This window comes from Miscanthus floridulus, chromosome 14 (assembly GCF_019320115.1).
Source record: "Miscanthus floridulus cultivar M001 chromosome 14, ASM1932011v1, whole genome shotgun sequence".
Lineage (NCBI taxonomy): Eukaryota > Viridiplantae > Streptophyta > Magnoliopsida > Poales > Poaceae > Miscanthus > Miscanthus floridulus.
Window position 1 is genome coordinate 44,582,679 of NC_089593.1, and position 19,441 is coordinate 44,602,119.

Sequence of the window (19,441 nt, forward strand, 5' to 3'; positions counted from 1 at the left end):
TACTCGGTATTGTTTGCAATTGGAACTTGATCCTTTAATGGGAATTGTATATGGTATATAGGCCTACAACTTTTATTTAGATGGTTTGCGTTAATGCTTCATGGTTTAGGAGTTTTAGAGCTGTGAAATCGCGTTGTCAGGCCGGTACCGGAGCTCTGCTGATCGAACTGAATGGCGTTTTCAGTGGCCGACAGGTTTCAGGCTTCGGCGGCCGCGTGGATGGCCGCGCGCCGCCGTTGGCCGGACCGCTCAGGCCACGTCGAGCTGCAGCACGGTATTTCACTCCCCAGCGTCCGCCCGTGACCCCTCAGCGCTAGCATTTCCATTTCCCACCTCCTCTCCACCTTCCCGTAGCAGCGCAGCAGCCATAGCAGCGCACCGCAGCGCCGCCGTCACCATTGACAGCACCAAGCTCACCCGCGTCGTGCAATCACCACCGTAGCAGGTTCACCGTACCCTACCGCATAACCGCGCCTCCATTGTCCATAGGTAGCGCTTGGTAAGGCCGCAGTGCCATGCACGGACTCGCCGGAGTTCCGCCGCCGAGCTCCATCACCGTGGCCAGGACCCTCCGTCCGCCATTCGCCTTAATCGCTTGTGCGCTAGCCTCGCCGTGGTCTGTAGGTCCTTGGCCGGGCCCTAGATCGAGCTGCCTCGGCTGGCTCCGGCGTATCGCCATCATCCCGCGCCGCTGCTTCCGCCATGAGCGCCGCCATCGTTGCTAGCTCTGACGATAGGTCTTGATAGGTAGCTCTATAGGTGTGCGTTGTCGTATGGAAGCTTGTAGTGCCAGGTGACTGTCGCCGGAGAAGCCAGCCGTCGGCTGAGCTACCGCCATTCCCACACCATTCCGCGCCGCCTCCCCTGTTTTTCGGTCACTGACGCGCGGGCCCGTGGAATGCGTGGACCCCGGCTGTCAGTGGACTCAATTGAAAAAGATAGTTCATTTATTTCAGTTTTTGTATGCAATCTTTGAAAAATGATAAGTGGAGTTCTGGAGGTCCTAATTTTTGTGAACCAAATTTTGTAGTGTTCCTTAGGAAGTGTAGTTGTTTATAAAAATATGAAATGTACATTTTCTGGTATTTTTCATGGTGATTAAAATGTATTTAAATAAATGCTTTTTATATGTTTACAATCTTGTAAATTAGATATCTTGAGCTAGAAATGTGATAAAATGGTGGTTCCAATTTTGTTAGTCTTGTGTTGACATGCTCTAGCTAGGAAAAATAATAAGCTCGCTGTAAACTTGGTTGAAATATGATCTTTCTATTTATCTATTAATAAATGGTATTTTCTGAGGAAAATTGTAGAAATAAAAATATGTAACATATTGCTATGCAAATTTTTGTACAGTAGTATGGTACTAATATGATGCTAGGAAAAATATATAATCTGTTGTTTGACACTTTTCTATAGGGTTTACTATTTTCGCTAAAATAGACCTTGTTAGCTTGTCATTTTTGTAAAGAATGTTATACTTAGTAAAATGGCATGAAACTTTTACAGTAGTCTATTAGTAGCGACTTGTAAGCCATGGTAATTTTCTGAGAATTTATTATGCACATTGGGTATATGTTTATTATTTAACCTAATTATCTAATTAAATTGATAAAGGCATTTAAATGAATAGTTTGGGCTTTACCATTATGTTTTCTTGAGTGTATTTGGTATGCTTGAACTGTGGGTAGACTTGGTGTTGTCAAATTTTGAATGCTTACATGTAGTAGAAATATTGTTGCTTTATAATTCGAGTTAGAAGGGTTTTCGGACGGATTCTGTGGTGTGGTATGTTGCATAGGGAAAATGATGTTTGTTGTAGAAATGGTTAATAACAAAGTTGTAGAGAACTTCTTCATCTACCTTGTGTTAAAATTTCAGGGCAATAGACCAAAGGGTTTAGGATTTATAGCTGTTTAAAGTTAATTTTCCGAAACGCTTGTTCTCTGGAATTTCTGGACAGCACTGTATAGATTGTCTAGTTTTGGTTAGGATAGAGTGTGAATTAGCTTTTGATGATTAAATAAGAGTTGTAGAAAATTTTATAAGCTTTCCAGAAAGTCAAGATGACTGTATTTGGATAAGTAGAACTTTAGTTATGATGTAAACTTGTAACTGTCATGTGTAGCGTAGATATTGTATTGTGTGAAATTTGTAAGTAGGTAGAGAAGAGATATGCACCTACTCAGTTAGTAAAGAGTTAGCATTGTTATCATTGGCTACTTAACATCATTGTTGCAGCATGTACATTCCTCTATCACATCCTCCGTGATCCATCTTATGCATTCATGGGACTTACTTATGCATATGCATGCAATAGGTGCCACCGAGGAGATCACACTAGTGGAGCTCGACGCCGAGCCGCAGGAGGAGCATCAGGGAGTTCAGCACCTGGAGGTTCCCGGAGAAGGAGAGCCTGAAGCCGATCACCTTCCCGAGTGCCCCGATCACCAGCCTTCGACGTTTGTGAAAGGCAAGCCCCGGAGCATTATAAGCCTCCCTATTTTATTAATGTCACTTAAAGTTATTCGTATTGCTGCATTACGTGACAGGAGTTGTTTGGAAACCATTGTTGCATATTACCTTCCTTGACCAGAAATATCTACCATGAATCCTATTAAGTCTAGGAACGTTTATCATGCTTAGCTATGCTTAGACCGGTAGAAGTCGGGTGATTTCCTGTCACCTGCGAGCTATAGGTGATAACTTAATCACGGTTGGCTATATTGTGCTATCGTGGAACATAACCTGGTAATGTGGAAATAAATGGAGACCGGGCAGAGTCTTATATGTGGTATTGTAGTGATTCCGTCTGTGTCGTTTAAGGACCGGACGTTGGAGGTCATCTTGTCATGTTGAACGCAGCCTCTCACATAGTTGGCCGGATAAGTCGTTCCGACCGCGAAGCCGAGTAGTTCAATTCAGGCCGGGACCACGAGCAGTAAAAGTGCGCACTCTGGATGGTAGTAAGGATGTGCTGGAGAGCCATTGGCGTAAGCCCAAGGGCGGGTTAGAGTCCTGATCACCCTTGGCAGAGTGGTTCTCTGATTATGCGGCGCTGGTCGTACCCGCGAATTTGGTTCCTGAGTTGTACCAAAGGTGACCTTAGGCTACCTTCGCGAGGTATGCTTGGGTGTGTGTTAGGAATAATTCCCCAGCTGGGTAGGAATCGATTCGAATCGCCGTCTCTCCCGGATAGTGAGAACTTGACTTGAGTTCCTTTCATCGTAGTAAATTATGGAAATGATGGTTATGAGATTATACAAGAACTCAACTAGATATGGTTATTATTGTGATGACTTAATGGTACCAACATGTTTGGCATAGGCTAGTTGCTAATCTAGTATGAGATAGGACTAATAACTGATGATTCACAATTAAAGAGATGTTGGATAACTTATGCTTTTTCTGCAAATAATGTCTACCAGCACTACTTATAAAGCCTTGCATACTCCTTGGTGTCTTAGTATATTAGTTGGACGGGGTAAGTCTAGCTGAGTACCTTCTCGTACTCAGGGTTTTATTCCCATTGTTGCAGATAACGTTATGTATCATGGCTACTGCAAGAACTGTCTTGCTCCTGCTATGGATGAGGACTAGGACCATGGGCAATGGTCATTCTGTATTTCATCTCACCTTTGTGCTTTTGGTTGGAGATGACTATGACACTGGCTTTGTATTAAACTACGTGTGATGTTGATGTTAAACTACTTTGCTTCCGCTACTTTCAAACTTGGTTTGTAATAATTATTCGAACTCTAATGTATGAGACATATTTGTGAACTGTGATGTAACATGTGATGAGTTGTGTTGAATCTCTATGATCTTGGTTTGTATGTTGGTTGTTTGAGATCCTTCGCGATTTCGTTGGACTACCAGGTTTATATGGGCTCAAGTATGACGGTTTGATCGCTTTGGTGATTGCTATTGTACTTGTGCTCTTATAAATTGGATGGTTCTATGACAACAAGGATCCTGATCTTCCATCAGGTAGAGGTAACTATCGTTGTGGCAGAGAATGACACACCGATCCTGGCTTCAGATCAAAAAATCAAACCCTACAATCTTAGCACCACAACTCCTCTGGTTATCAACCTGAGACACGGATCTAGTTGACCTCGCCAAGAAGGCTAATCCTTGCCTGCGCAACGAATAACATAAGCAAGAACAAGAAAGAGAACAACCAAATTGCAGATGAATGCTTAATCTCACGATGTTGGGGTTTCACAAACCGATGAACGGCAAAACTGTTCTCGACAGATTAATCTAAGCAAAACCCAAAACCTAATAGTGGTGGCGGCGTATGATTATAAAGGTCTTAGGGTCATCGCCTACCCTAGACACACCCCCCCTAACAGGCTCAAAGATGATACATGGCCCATTGGACCAGATACGATGACGCAAGCACCTAGACATATCCTGGACACTCACTTGTTGCGACAATTCCTTGTGGATTCCGAAGAGCTTTTGATGTGAGACCATTTGGATTGGCTTCCTTATCAAATTAGCTTTCCAACTATATATGGATCGTCAAAAATGGAGTCTAGGATGTGTCCTGGGTGACCAGTTTAAGGTAGACTGGTCTTGGAGGCCAAGGCAGACTCGAAATCATATTGGACCAGGCCTCCGGTTTCTATTGGACAGTCCTTGCTAGGTCATCATTGCCTCCACCTCTTCCTCTAAGTCCCTCATGACCCTCTCCAATGTTCCTAATTAATATAACATTATTAGGTAGCAATCTATTCTCAAAAGTATGGAAAGGATCACTTAAGAACGAGCTCACCTCTAAATTGAGTTGTCGCCTTCGAGCTCGGGTCATTGGACCTCACATAATGGTTGGACGATCAACGGGTGCATCTGAAGGAGTGATGTCCTCATCATCCTCCCACTCTTGAAACTGAGTTGTTCTCGACTCAAGCTCATCTTCTTCTCCCAAATAAGATTTCAAATCTGCAATGTTAAAGGTGGGACTAACCCCGAACTCGGGTGGCAACTCAAGTTTGTAGGCATTATCATTTATTTTCTCAATTATCTTATAAGGACTAGCTGCTCTTGGTATTAATTTAGACTTACGCAGCTCAGGAAATCTATCTTTCCTCAAATGTAACGAAACCAAGTCACCTGGTTTAAGTTTAATTTCTTTTCTACCTTTACTACCAGCAATTCTATACTTTTCATTCATTCTTTCAATATTTGCTTTAGTTGTTTCGTGCAACTTATGAATGAAATTAGAACGCTCTCTAGCATCACTATGTGTTCTCTCAGTGGTAGGTAAAGGCAAAAGATCAATAGGAGCGTGGGGGTTAAAACCATACACTACCTGAAAAGGACTTACCTTGGTGGTGGAATGTTCTGCCCTGTTATATGCAAACTCCACATGCGGTAAACATTCTTCCCACATCTTCAAATTGCGCTTCAAAATTACTCTCAACATGGTGGACAATGTTCGATTCAGTACCTCAGTTTGCCCATCAGTTTGGGGATGACATGTTGTAGAAAACAGCAGCTAGGTCCCCAATTTATTCCACAAAGTGCGCCAAAAATGACTCAAGAATTTTGCATCGCGATTTGAAATAATAGTAGAAGGCATACCATGCAAGCGAACGATTTCTTGAAAGAAAAGGTCAGCAATATGAACAGCATCGTCGCTCTTATTATAAGGAATAAAATGTGCCATCATAGAAAAACGATCAACCACCACAAAAATACTATCCCTCCCCCTCTTAGTCCTTGGCAAACCCAACACAAAATCCATAGATATATCAGCCCAAGGAGTAGAAGGAACAGGAAGAGGCATATACAAACCATGTGGGTTCAACCGCGACTTAGCTTTTTGACATGTGGCGCACTGAGCCACGTACCGTTCTACATCTCGCCTCATCCTTGGCCAAAAGAAATGTGTGGACAGCACCTCCTCCATCTTCTTGGCACCAAAATGTCCCATCAATCCACCTCCATGTGCCTCCTGCAACAACAAAAGACGAACGGAGCCAACTGGAATGCATAGGCGGTTAGCTCTAAACAAAAACCCATCAGTGATCATAAACTTATTCCATGTACGTCCCTCTCTACAATTCAACAACACTTACTTAAAATCAGGATCAAGCGCATATTGTTCTTTTATTGATTCAAGCCCAAAAATCCAACAATCAAGTTGGGACAACAAGTTATATCGTCTAGACAAAGCATCAACAATCACATTATCCTTCCCTTTCTTGTGTTTAATAATATAAGGAAAATATTCAATAAATTCAACCCATTTAGCATGCCTACGATTCATATTATGTTGAGAAAGAAGATATTTAAGTGATTCATGATCAGAATGAATAACAAATTCTTTAGGCCACAAATAATGATACCACGTCTCTAAAGAATGGACAAGTGCATACAATTCCTTATCATATGTGGAATAATTCAGAACAGGGCCATGCAATTTTTCACTAAAGTAAGCAATGGGTTTACCATCTTTCATCAAAACACCCCCAATGCCAACTCCACTAGCATCACATTCTAGCTCAAAAGTCTTACCAAAGTTTGGAAGTTGCAGCAATGGTGCGTGTGTGAGATTGTCCTTCAAAGTGTCAAAGGACTCCTCATGTGCCTTTCCCCAACGAAACATCACCCCTTTCTTCGTCAACTCATGCAATGGGGTAGCAATGGTGCTGAAATCTTTGATGAAGCGGCGATAGAATCCTGCAAGACCAAGAAAACTCCTCACCTGTGTGATGGTTTGGGGAACCAGGCCAGCTCTTTATGGCTTCAATTTTCATCTTGTCCACCTCAATTCCCTATGGAGTTACAACATAGCCTAAGAAAAGAATCTCGATCCATGCAAAAGATGCACTTCTCAAGGTTACCAAATAATCGTGCATCACATAAAGCATTAAAAACAATACATAAGTGATCCATATGTTCAACAAAAGACTTATTGTAAATTAATATATCATCAAAGTAAACTACCACAAAACAACCAATAAAAGCTCTTCAAACCTCATTCATTAAGCGCATGAAAGTGCTAGGTGCATTTGTCAAACCAAAAGGCATTACTAACCACTCATACAACCCGAATTTGGTTTTAAACGTAGTTTTCCATTCATCTCAAAGTTTCATTCTAATTTGGTGGTAGCCACTTCGCAAGTCAATCTTGGTGAAAATTATAGAGCCACACAACTCATCAAGCATGTCGTCTAGCCTAGGAATAGGATGACGATATTGAATAGTAATATTATTGATGGCTCTACAATCAACACACATACGCCAAGTTCCATCGTTCTTAGGAACCAAAAGTACAGGAATAGCACAAGGACTAAGGCTTTCACGTACATACCCGCGGTCCAAAAGGTCTTGGACTTGCCGCTGAATTTCCTTAGTCTCCTTAGGATTGGTTTGATAGGCAACACGGTTGGGCAAGGTTGCTCCCGGAATCAAATCAATTTGATGCTCTGTCCCTCTCATAGGTGGCAGCCCTGGGGGTATCTCAGGTGGAAAAATTTCCTCATACTCCTGCAAAAGGTTAGTGACAGTAGGAGGCACCGAGCTAACAATATCATCAAGTGAAAACATAGCTCGTTTGCATACCAAAGCGTAGCAAATATCATCGTCAGAAATTTTCAGCAAAGTCACATTTTGTTGCAAGCATAACACCACCCTTCAATTTAATCCCCTTGGCCTTAGAAATAAATGTAGACTTATCCATTTTAGATGGGAGAATAGAATTAGCACTTGCTGATTTTCAGATTAAACATCATTCCAACTAGCAGCGCGTTCTCTATCAGCTTATACAATTTGAGCAGGGGTCAAAGGTACCAAACTAATTTTCTTTCCTTTATGCACAAAAGTGTATTTATTACTTCTACCATGGTGTGTAGCATCATTGTCATGTTCCTAAGGATGACCCAATAAGAGTGAACAGGCTTGCATAGGTACCACATCACAATCAACAGAATTAGCATAAGAACCAATGGAAAATGAAACTCTGCAAGTTTGTGTTACCTTTGTTTTTTCAGAATCATTTAGCCACTGAATATGGTATGGATGTGGGTGCGAGCGTGTGGACAAGCCAAGCTTCTTGACCAAATTAGAACTCACCAAATTATTGCAGCTACCTCCATCAATAATGACACGTGCTCGATGGTTGCTGATGACGAAGAAAATCTGGAACAAGTTATGGTGTTGTAGCTTCTTAGGTTGTTGTACTTGTGAGTTGAGCACCCGCTGTACAATGATGCTCCTATAGGCCTGTTGTGGCCTCATCACCAAGGACTTCACCGTCCTCCTCATCTGTATCTTCGTCTTCTTCATCTTCAATGTCAGAGGTGCTGATGTAACCATCTTCTGTAGCAATGTATGCCCGTTCACTTGGGCAGTCCTTCTGCACATGGCCAATTCCATGGCAGCGGTGGCACTAAATGGCTGAAGTGCGTCCCATCAATGCAACGGATGAGGCACTCTTGGTAGGCACCTACAAAGAATTTTTACCTAAATTGGAAGGTCGTGCTGGAGGTGCCATAGGTGTAGTGATAACTCCAGAGGTTGCTAGTTGCTGGCTCACTGGTGGAGGTGCCCAAAAAGTGGTTGGCTTGGTCAGCCCCAAAGATGGTGCTGAGCGTGGTGTGTAAGTGGTGCTGACCTTGCTCTTGCTCTGCTATTCACGCCCCTGCAATTCCTTTTCTGCAAGCATAGCGAACTAAAACAACTGGTTGATAGTGTGAAATTCAATATAATCAACAATGTCCTAAATCTCATGCCTCAAACCTGAATAAAAATGACAAATGGAATCTTCATTCCCCTCCACAACACTACAATGCAACAATCCCTTTTGGAGCTCACCATAGTAATCCTGTACAGATTTTTCTCCTTGTTCTAAATGCATCAATTTCTTACACAAGGAGGAACAAAATGATCATGCATAGCTATCTTAAGTTCTTCCCATATACCAGGTAAAGCATTCTGTGCAGCTATCCCATTCCACCAAAGAATGACAAAGTCCTTAAACTCACTAGTAGCTTGTCGAACTCTATTATGCTCAGGCACAAGGTGGGCACTAAACTTTTCTTCTACTATCATCTCCCAATCAAGATATCCCTCAGCATCATAATGACCCAAAATGATGGTATTGTGAACATAATCTTAGCATAAGGATCATCGGGCACATGATGATTATTACCTTGATGGTGGTGGACACCACCCATACCAGCCGTGTTGCGGTGAAGACGTCGTCGTAATCTTGCTTATCGGAAGGCTGCTCAATCTATGTTCCCATTGACATCATGCACTATGTCTTCTGGCAAGAGACCATCGGTGTTGCTGCCAGAGATGTCATTGTTGACCGCCACCAGGGTTTCCAACTCAGTAACCTTGTCGTTTAGTGTGGAAATTCATTTGTCCAATCTCTCCATGTTGTTGCCAATGTTGAGTTTAATGAGTGCATTAGTGATGGCCTTCCTGATGGCCTCATTCATCCTTTTTAAGCATTATCTATAGCAGCTTGTAGTTGCTCTTGGCTGACACACTCGTTGAAATCCTTGGGGCTGTTATCTCTAGTCTGATCACCTTCTGCCATTGTAAACAAAAAAAAATAGGAACAAACGGTGAAAGTTATCCCTACCAAATGACTATGTGGTTGCAGTGGTATCACTTTTCCCAACAAGTGGAAGCATCTTACCAAGCTCGTACAAAGTTCTTACCAACGCAAGCAGTGGACGGTACAACCGGTGGCTAGTTCATGATACCTGTGAGGCAGTGGTACCGAGATTGCAAGGCCCTTTTTCTATATTGATCTGAAGAGTTTGTGGAGCTTGGAAGGCACACAAAGAATAATATATATATTTGGCACACAAGTCAGTACACAGAAAGTAATGCTGAATTATAGTCCAAAGTACTTGTTCTCGTTGCTGGTCTAAAACGCTCCAAGTACCAGGTGTGTGACAAACAAGTATGGTGGATAGCAAGGTGTCAGGTGTGTGACAAACAAGTATGGTGGATAGCAAGAGCAACACGAACAAGGAACCAGATAGCACATGCTAACATAGCTCACTTTGGCCTTCTCTATGTGCTCCTCAAGACATTGTTCCACTTTTGCCCCTCTCTTTTTTCTATTTTTTGGGTTGTCGTTGTTTTTTGGGAAACTTTGACTTTTTCTTTTAATTTTTTTCATATTTTTTCTTCACTTAGGAGCACAAAAGAAGTAACCACAGAAAATATGAGCTTAAACAAGTGAAAGACGTGGCCTATGAAAAATTCAGAAGACGTGCTCAAAATTGACAAAAAGCTTATGACCACGAAAAGAGGATCTTGTGACCAGTTTTTGGCCAAAATAAAATTTTCCAAACCCAACAAGGCGGGTGACGAACGGATCCGAATTTTTTTCTAATTGATTTTAATATATGGAATGTCGAAATCCGAGTTCGTATGAGAAAACTAGACCAGTTCTGAGAATGGACTCCGAATTAGAGGACAAAATGGGAACAATACGCGCAAAATTGGTCACGACAGCAAGGATTTGATGGAAACGATGGGAGAAAACACACGAACTGGACTCTAACATGACCTAACCAGCAACAAGACCTCAACCAGGACACAAACTCAACACGACGGACTCTAAAACTGAAATATGCAAAGGCTATGGCGTAGACGGTTCTAGGATAGGAAAAAAATGAGTATGGGACTGGACTATGGTATGAATGCAAAACACTCAAAACTAGGAAACTATGGGATAAATGTGAACCTGATAGAATACCTTAGCTCTGATTACCACTTAATGGGTATGGGGATCCCAATCTTTCGTCAGGTAGAGATAACTATCGTTGTGGCGGAGAATGACACACCGATCCGGCTTCAGATCAAAAGATCGAACCCTACAATCTTAGAACCGCAACTCCTCTGGTTATCAACCGAGACACAGATCTGGTTGACCTCACCAAGAAGGCTAATCCCTACCTATGCAACGAAGAACACAATCAAGAACAAGAAAGAGAACAACCAAATTACAGATGAATGCTTAATCTCATGATGTTGGGGTCTCACAAACCGATGAACGGTAAAACTGTTCTTAACAGGTTAATCTAAGAAAAACCCAAAACCTAATGATGGCGGCAGCGTATGATTATAAAGGTCTTAGGGTCATCGCCTACCCTGGACGCGCCCCCCTAACGGGCTGAAAGACAATACACGGCCTATTGGACCAGATACGGTGATGTAGCACCTAGATAGATTCTGGATGCTGATTTGTGTCGACAATTCCTGTGGATTCCTAAGAGGTTTTGATGTGACACCACTTGGATTGGCTTCCTTATCAAATTAGCTTTCCAGCCATATGTAGATTGTTGAAAACGGAGTCCGGATGCGTCCTGGGTGACCAGTTTAAGGCACACTGGTCCTAGAGGCCGAGGTAGAGTCGAAATCATGTTGGACCAGGCCTCTGATTTCTGTTGGACATCCTTGCTGGTCATCATTGCCTCCACCTCTTCCTCTAAGTACCTCATGATCCTCTCCAATGTTCCTAATTAATATAACATCATTAGACCTTGCATAATGGTTGGAGGATCAGCGGGTGCATCTGAAGGAGTGATGTCCTCATCACCATGGTAGAAAGTCTGCATGAGTAGCCAATTCTCCATCACATGATGAGGACATTCTGCTTTGTAGTCTTGAAAGCATTCCCATGCATAAGGGACAGATTCGTCATGCTGCTATTGAAAACTAAAAATTCTCCCACGTAGAGCATTGGTCTTGCATGTGGGAAAGAACTTTGCTAGGTTGGCAGTGGAGCAGTTATTCCATGTAGTATTTCTATCTTTATTGGCATAGAACCATTACTTTGCCTTTCCCAAGAGTGAGAATGGGAAGATGTGAAGTAGTATGGCATCTTGGGTCACTCCTTTGATGGTGAAAGTGCTATAGATCTTCATGAAGTGTTGGAGATGTGCACTCACATCTTCATGTGTCTTTCCATAAAACTGGCTTGCTTGCACCATGTTGATGAGGGCTGGCTTGAGCTCAAATCCATTGTCTCCAACATTAACTGTTGGTCTAGTTTGGATCTTGGCTGTAGTTGGAGCAGAGAATTCATGAAGAGTCTTGTTAGCAATGGCTTCATATTCTGGTGTTAAGCTTCGCCTTATCTGGTTGTCTTCTGACTCTAAAGCTGAAACTTTCTTGAGTTTAGCCTTAGTTCTCTTAAGTAATGCTTCTAGATCATCAACGTAGTTTGTCAGAAGGTCAAAACTAGTTATACATTACGCTACATAAGATACAAAAGTAGACAAAATAAGGGTAAGCCTGTTTGAGCAGAGGTCAATGGTTATCTCGATCACATCTAGGGATGAAAACGGATCGGATATGGATGGATATCACCGATATTACATTTGTTTTCATATTTCAATCTAGATTTGGATTCGAATACGGATAGTGTCAACTATGTCGGATAGGATATGATTGGATATTGACATCATAAATATGCGATTTGAGTATTCGGATATGGTATCGGATGTTGGATATCTGGACTCGGATATGGATAGATCTCAACCCCTCTAAACGGATTCGGTTTTGAATATGGTCAGAAAATATCCATACCATTTTCATCCCTAATCACATCAATAAGTATAAGCTTATCAATACTTCCTTTGCCTAGCTACCTTCCTCGGCAATGGTGCCAGAAATGCTTGTTGGTATTTATTAACTTGTCACTTGTTTAGTAGTTACCTAATAATGTCTACATCTCTTAACATTACTTTATTAGGTTGTCATCCCTAGTGATGATGCCAAAGATGCTCGTGGGTACTACCTAGTATTACTACTAGAGTAGTTCTTTATTAATTTATGTGACTAGGAAGAATATATGGATATATATGAATGAAAGGAAACTGCAAGCGCACAGATAATATACCATTGTAGCACTTCACCTGGGACTATTCCAAGTATCGTTATTTATATTTTTACCACAAGGAAGGTCTGGCATGGACATGTATTGATAACTTATACTATTGATGGAGAAGTAAACCATAACCAATATTCTACTCACAATAGGGGTAAGTCAAGAGGTAATTGTATATATGAATAGTGCATAATAGCTAATCATTGATCACTCAGAGTACTCCTTTCTAAGGCATTAGCATGGTCAAGTAGAATATTAGAGGAATAATTCCTAAGTCATTCTTAGTTATAAGTCAAAGCATACATTGATTAGTGCAATTACAATTAGTAATCATGGCTAAGATCAACTTCATATCTACACATAAGGGATATTACTAAGGAAGATTAAGAACAGAGCTTGTCTTCCTTCGTAACTAGATCCTACTTCTCCTATATTTGGGGAGTGGACTACAAAGGACTCAATGGGAGTGTCACATCCACGATCTACCACATGACCCAGAATATAGGGTGTATCCGCAGGTAAACAACGTATAAGCACCATGCTTACACAATGTTGACCACTCACCTTGTGTACACCAGAGTGAGTGCTATATGAACCTATGCATGAATATGTTGATAATCCAACTATACTAAGCATATAATCAAAGTGGTCGATGAACATGATAATGAGGAATATAAATGATATCTATGATACTGTCATAACAATTGTAGCAAACATATAAAAGTAATGAGAGATACAAAAGAGAGAGGGGTACAAAGATTATACCAAACCACACTCTTGACATGATCTAGAATCCAAGTGAAGACTGCTTGCCTCCATCTAGACCTAGCCTAACTAGCTATGCCCTAGAATATGGTGGAGCTCTAAGGATGATTATGGTTTCTGTCTTCTCAAATGACTTCAATGCCTGAGGGAAGGGGGTAAGGGCTAGTATATATAGGCCGAAGCATCAATCCTAAGACTTCGGATCAAACCGACTTGAAAAATGGCGTAGATGCAATCTAGGTGGCGGTGGAGAATCGACATAGCAAGGGGGGCTGATAGGTGGGCCCTAGGGCCCGGCTGGCCTGGTGGTGCCTCACCATCCACTTCGGTGTGGAGTCCTCTCGAGTCTTCTGGAACCTTTTGGGTTTGTTTTCACTATGGATAAGCATGACTAATTCTGACTTCTAGGTCCACCTTGATGGTTTTCTAGATAAGCCCTACAGAAAGTACAGATTCACCAAAACTCGTGGAATTTTTTAGTTTAAACCCCTAGACCTTTGTTGGTGATTATATTTATGCTCTTATACATGTTATATTGATGGTTTATAATGGTTCTTAACTACCGTCAATAGTCCCCATGCGCACCACTGGATCGGCGATGACCATGACGTCCTTGACACAATTGAGGCTAGGCGCCTCGCCCAGGCATAGCCCCATAGTCCTGAGTTGAGGGGCGAGTGCACTACCCTAGATCACTTCGGACTCTAGGCATTTAGGGAGGTGATCCGGGTGGTCCCCTACCCTAGATGATTTTGGCCACCGATGCACATCTCCAAGTACAATGGCAAGACCAACTTCGGACCATTGGCTCAAGGACTACTGCCTTGCCATGAGAGTCAGGGGGTCAGATGATGACTTTGCCATCCAGTACCTTTCTTTGCTTCTATCGAGCTTGACCAGAGCTTGGCTGGAGCATCTCGAGCTTGGTAGCATCTGCTGATGGGGCGACCTCTATTCCATCTTTGTTGGTCACTTCCAGGGTATGTACACTCGGCTCAAGAACTCATGGATCCTCTGCAATTGTAGGTAGAGGGCTGACGAGACCCTTTGGGAGTACATTTAGTGCTTCTCCAAGAAGCGTAATGAGCTCCCAAACATCACCGATGCCAACGTGATCAATGCATTCATCTGTGGCACAACCTCGAGGTGCTCATCCACCCTCTCGGCCATGAGAACCTATGCACGACATAGGAGCTCCTACACGTCACCACCCAGTATGCCACTGGAGATGAGGCAGTCCATGCCAACTTTAGTGGCAAGGCCAAAGCCACCGCCCACCTCAGCGGGTGGGACGGTGGTGATGACCCTACTTCATCCCAGCATCGCTGCGACAAGAGGAACAAGGACTAGAAGCACCACGGGGAGGAGATGTTGGCCGCAGTCGACCATGCTGCCAGGCCTCAGTCCCTTGGGCATGGTGCGTGCCCCGAGCACTTTGAGAAGGCACTCAAGGCCCTCTACCCATTCCACGGGAGGCAGGCAAAGCACCTCTTTAAAGACTATGCCACCATTAGGGGCTACATCCGTGACACCCTTGGCCAGCAGGGCAAGGCCTAGAATCTAGCCCTTAAGGCCGACGAACCAGCTGACGCTGCCTCAAAGGATGACGCCGAGCTCCCTAAGGCCGATCACTGCCTCTTGATCTTCAGGGGCTCCTAGGCATATGAGTCCTATCAGTAGTGCTACATCATTGAGTAGGAGGTGAATGTCGTTCACAACCTTGCCACCCTAATGCAGCTCCGATGGTCCTACACTACCATCACCTTCGACCAGGGTGATCACCCCGATCGCATTCCTCACCCGGGATGCTACTTGCTTGTGGTTAGCCCGATCATGGGCACCACATGCCTCACTAAGGTGTTGATGGATGGGGGCAGCGGCCTTAGCATACTCTATGCCAGCACCATAGACAAGATGGGCATCTCACGGAATAGCCTACACCCCAGCAAGGCATCATTCTATGGAATCGTCCCGAGGATGGAAGCCGTGCCCCTCGGGTGTATCTAGCTCAACCTCACCTTCGGCTAGCTAGACAACTTTTGCAAGAAGCTACTCATCTTTGAGGTGGTCAACTTCCTTGGTGTCTACCACGCTCTCATGGGCCAGCCATGCTTTGCCAAGTTCATGGTCGTCCCCAACTACACCTACTTGAAGCTAAAGATGCCCAATCCCAAGGGAGTCATCACCATTGAAGGCTGCTTTGAACAAGCCTACTACTGCAAGTAGGACCGTGTCACCCAAGCAGATGCACTGATCACCCCCTATGCTCCCGATGACCCCAGCCGTGACATAGGAAGCACACTAGCGAAGGAAACAATGAAGGTAGTGACAACGCTCGAGCAACCGAGCATCGGCGAGATGGCCAAGGCTCCTGGCGGTAGCGATGACTCGGCTGGCCCCTCCATCCAAGCGCTCAGCTCCCTAGAAGGGGTTGACCTGATCGACGTGAGTTCTGACCTTTCCCCATGAAGTTAGGCCATCACCGAGCCATCTGCCCAGAAGCACCGCCTCCCGATCCAGTACCCGCCTGCCAACCTCCTTCGCCGGCCTACCTCTCCAACAACAAAAACCAAGATAAGTCCCATCCCTCCAACCCTCCTGCTTTGCTTACATAGTTATTGTCCCTCCATCCTGAGCTGCCCCAACATTCGCTAGGCCACACCAAAGGGTTGACCAAGCTAACCACCTGTTGACCTTTTTGAAGGAGGACTACCGTAGAAGGCCCCTAGGCGAGGCAAGGATGGGACAGACGGAATGGGAGGATAGGGTGAGAGATCGGCGAAGTGCTAATGGAACAGCCCCAACTGCCGTGTTACCAGCTATGTCATCTTTCCCTTCTCTTATGTCATTTCATTCATTTGTAGCTATCTCCCTGCTTTTTGATCCTTCATCAGATCGCGTCTCCTTGCCGCATTATGATATGGGCCCCCCCAGAAGGGGCATCGCCAAGGGTTCTAAGGCCAGCCCACCAGGCTCCAAGGCCACCTGAAACATCTAAAAGTGTGAGGGACGTTCATAGTTAGGCACTAGAGGCCTTAGCCGGGCGCTCAAAAGTGAACCTAGTCGACTATTGAATGATGTCTAACTACTGGCCTTGAGCTGCTCATGGTGACCCAATGAGGGAAGCAGTAAGCCCCCGAGCACTGATAGATGGGCATGGGAACTATATGAGTGGCTCAGTTAAGAAGTCGAGGATCTCCCCTCTGGGGGACATGACCAGGGCATGACACGACCGTAAACCTAGGGTTCTCACGGACTCACCTGCTAGCAGCACGGGTGCAGTGATCTTGGCCATCGAGGCCATCATCATAACAACCCCTCCCAATGAGGGACCTAAGTCTCCGAGCACAACTCGCAAGCAATGAAATTACAAATGAAAGTAATTTCAATTCATTAATTGGGAATGACCCGATTACAATATACAATGGCAAAAACCATTTTCACTTAGTGTGGAGGCTGGCACGCCGCCCCTCTGATGATCTCCTCTCCTCCATGGAAAGTAAGGAGGACACCTAGAATAGGGGTTGGCCCACCAGGCTAGAGGAGACCGACCCCTCCGGACCTTCTTCGGGTGCAAGCGCAGGAAGCCAAGCAGAGGGGGAGCTAGTGAGGCATTGCGTCGAGTCCCCTCGAACTATCCACACCACTAGGCTCCTAGGCTGAGAGCCCTACTATAATGCATGGAGCCTGGACCGCCTCTCCATAGTCGAAGGCCGGTAAAGGTCGGCAGCCGCCTAGGCTACATGAGGTGGAATCCATGGAGCCCGTGGCATGCACAGGAGGTCAGGCAAGGTGCCCTACTGTGGGCAATTGCCCTAGAGCCACCCTCCCATGTAGCACCATGGAGCATCTCCCGCCACCTCATGTAGTTGTGGCAGCTACTTTGCTAGAATCCTTCCACTCTCATGGTAGCGATCGCCTGGTGGAGGAAGCCAGGCTCACTCAGAGGGAGGTGTCGCACTTCATCGTTGCCATGGCCGTAATGAGTTGGATCTGAGAGGAAGAAGACATGGAGCTGGAGTAGGGATAGAAGGCGCCGCATCCCCAAGGCCCCCTATTATAGCCCTAGTTGATGCATTGTGAGCGGCTCTGGGCCATTCGATCGGCCATCGACGGCTAAAGAAGCCTTGGGGAACCCGCTAGGAACCCCTTTGACCCCCACAACACGCCACAGAGGGGTTGCGTGATGGTGGCCGTGTAGTAAAGGTAGAGTTAGGAGGGCATTAACAATGATTTAACTCCCTGCTCCTCATGGGACTTGAGAGGATCTGACTCCCATTGGGCCCATCGGCCGTCATCAATGCCTGGATCCACGCGCACCAAGTGCCACAACTTCTCCTTCACTAGATCTGCTCCACATGGCCCGATGTCCCATCTCCTAGATGAAGTGGGACGGCATGGGAGTGCACACCATAACTCATTCGCCCAGCATGGTGGCCCAGGAACCATCAACCGCCTGCATAGAGCGTTAGTGGAAGGGACGTGCCTAGAAGACACCATGATCACTGACAAGGGGGCCCACGATGGCCCCGGGGGCTACGCCAACTCCCCAGACGGAGCGACTTGAGCCCTCGATCGATGGGCGCTCGGGCGGTGCACCGCCCAAACCAACCAACTCCCTGGAGTTGGGTTAGGAGCCGCTGAGTGGTGGGCCCAATGAGGGTCCCCCACCCAAGCTCGGCGCGCTCCCCATGTCTTGACCTATGGCCGCAAAAGGTCAGCCCAGGGAGACCAACCCGAGAGGATCAGGGCCTACTACCGAAGCCCCCAGAAAGGTGTGGCGCACCGGGTGATCAGATGGCCGCGAGCCAGAGCCCAGATGCTCTCGATCACCAGACCCACGGTAGGCTTTGGCCAAAAAGGGGGGGGGTGCCCTAGGCCTAAAATTGGCAACTCCCAGATGAGTTCCCTGAACCCACGCTCAGGCCATAGACCTACGTGACATAGGACCAGAGAAGGGGTCAGCACCATTACTGCTCGACCATAATAGCCGAGCGCCCCCATCACGATAGGGAAAGAGCCCCACATAGGGCATCACACTCTCATCAGCGGAGGCCATCTCTGCCATGGCTAACTCGATCACCAGAAGATCAAATATAGCCCTTTGTCACCATAAAAAACTAGGCCAAATGAGGCCACAATGGGCTTGGGGGCTCTTGAAGAGATCCTATCATATGGGCATGTTAAGCCTCGGGATCATTGGTTCCTGACCAAAGAGACGACCCAACTGACCCCTATAGGATCGCCCATAGGTTCGAGGGCTATACCCATCGGGTATGCTCATGCACACCTTCCGATGAAGAAACCCGACTGAGCCTGACCACGACGTAGCCCCTGCTTAGGGCTCAGATGCCCACCTGAGCCTCAACCTCCTGGTCAACTACATGCCCAAGCCCGACCCTTGGCACCTGCCCATCCTATGATGCCAGTCAAGGCTTGGTCACAAGAAGACACACCCTGAGCCATCGAGGCTCGAGGGCTCCCTGGCACTACTCCTTGGCGCAACACTATCAACCGCTCCCCCAATAGGGTCACACATAAGGCATGACACAACAAGACAAGTTTTCCCTCAGGATCCAAGGGCTCGGGGGCTCTAGGGCCCATGCGTCAGCCCCTGGAGCCAACCTCGTTTGCCACCGAGAAGACATGAAAAGGTCCACCAAGGGGAGCCCGGTCCAAGCCAACATAGCCTGACACACAGAGTGTCAGAACAGAGCAGCTGGACGGCGCCTAAGGCTTTTTTCGACTCCACAACATTGCCATGGTCCACAGAGTGCCGCTACAATACCCTCCTAGACTCTG